Genomic DNA, 1,719 nt, shown 5'->3' with positions numbered 1-1,719 from the left:
TGATGAAAGTTTATTATGAAAGAACAACGATTTTTACCAAGTTTAACAAGAAATTCATTGCTTAAGAGCTGTAGATGAAAAAATAATTCTCAAGATTTTCATAAAGCTTCCTAAGTTGCTCGGAAGTTGAAGCTGTTAGAATTTCAGTTTTTATATTCGTATTCATGTAAAGAAGAAAAAAAAATTAATACCCCACCTCATACATCTGACGGGACTAAGTCGAACCAACGGCAACACCATTCACCTTACAAACCGTGTATAGTGAGTGACCCTGCTATTATCTGTTGGACACTGCTATAGCTACCGCAAGACCCGTTACGGCCCAATCCAGTGCAACCTAACTGCCGAGACGTGAACCACTACATACCTCAACTAAACTATCGTCACATTAATTTATAATAATTATGTAAATACGTTAAATTAACTTGTGTACAGTCATTTATTATATTTTTGTATTTCTAAATGTATTGTTTGAATCAATAAAGATTACAATAGAAATTTCTGGTCTACTAAAAGCTAACGTATTATAAATAGCAAGCCCAAAGTTATCACTAGAACAAAATTGATAATCCACCTGACAGATTCACATACTTAGGAGGCAGTCAGTAATAATATACACCTGTGAATCAGAAAATTATAACTCTATTTTTATAAATAAAAATTCTTATTCCACTCTCTGAGTGGATAAATGTAAATGTCTCCACTACCCTGCACCTACTGGTGCGAAACCGAGAGAATACCTTTCAGCCGTCTCTGTCCTTTCACCAAGGGCAGCAATGTATACCTGTAGGACTGGCAACCCTCTTGACTATAAGCGAATATCATATAGAGAATAGAAGAATCCGTTCCTGCAAGGAGTCAGGCGAATATCTTGGGACTAGCCATCCCCTACGCCAGCGGTTCTCAACACTTTTGGGGCTAAAAACATTACGCGACATCCTTGTTGGACTAAAAAAAAAATTGTGCGTCACTTTTGTTGCCGAAACAATTCTTGAAAATAAGAAAATACAGTAAAAAGGATATACTTCGCATATAAGTCGCATTCACTTGCTGGTATATGCTTATGCACCATGGGATGCTGCAGCACCCCCAACCAGTAACTGCTACTCTGTATGACAAGTGAATAACTTACGGAGTGGAGTTTGCATCCTGGGAGGATTTACGGGGAATACTCGTGAAACTCACCAATCTTCCCATGAATTCATCTTCTATCCACCATACCTTACCAATTGAACATGCGTTGTCGAGCTCTCTGATGTAGATTACCTCACCACTTGGTCCGCGAGTACGGAAGAAAAAAGGCAGTTATTTCATCCCAATTTTTTATTACTTTAAGAAAACTGCATATAGTTACTAGTCAAAGTTACTAACCATAGTAAATGGAATAAGAAAATGGTGTCTGTTTCAATTATTTACAAAAAAAAATTGATTTTAACATTCGGATCTCCATATCTTTAAAACCACCGACAACACTCAACTCCATTTAAAATATGAAGAAGATGGTCAGGGTTACGGTCAAAAAAGAGCAAAATAGTTTTCAACAGACAGGTCAAACATAGGTCTGTTTATCGCTTTGAACAGCCCTAACGAAGCCCTGCAAAGTGGGGCCAAACATCGGACATTAAATAGTTGAAAACAATTTTGCTCTTTTTTCACCTCAACCCTGACCATCTTCTTCATATTTTAAGTTATGCGGTCACCCATTTATATATATATATT

The 1,719-nt window shown here is 36.8% G+C and overlaps 1 protein-coding gene across 1 annotated transcript in view; it reads left to right on the top strand.

Annotated features, from left to right (window-relative positions):
* Positions 1-1,719, top strand: part of LOC106683607 (cytochrome P450 4C1) — a 25,240-nt gene that overhangs the window by 20,057 nt on the left and 3,464 nt on the right. The gene's annotated exons all lie outside the window — the stretch shown is intronic.

Source organism: Halyomorpha halys, unplaced genomic scaffold (assembly GCF_000696795.3).
Source record: "Halyomorpha halys isolate HHAL.00 unplaced genomic scaffold, Hhal_1.1 Scaffold499.1, whole genome shotgun sequence".
In the NCBI taxonomy this organism is placed as follows: domain Eukaryota; kingdom Metazoa; phylum Arthropoda; class Insecta; order Hemiptera; family Pentatomidae; genus Halyomorpha; species Halyomorpha halys.
Note: the sequence above shows the minus strand (reverse complement) of the source record. Positions and strands in the feature narration are given on the sequence as shown.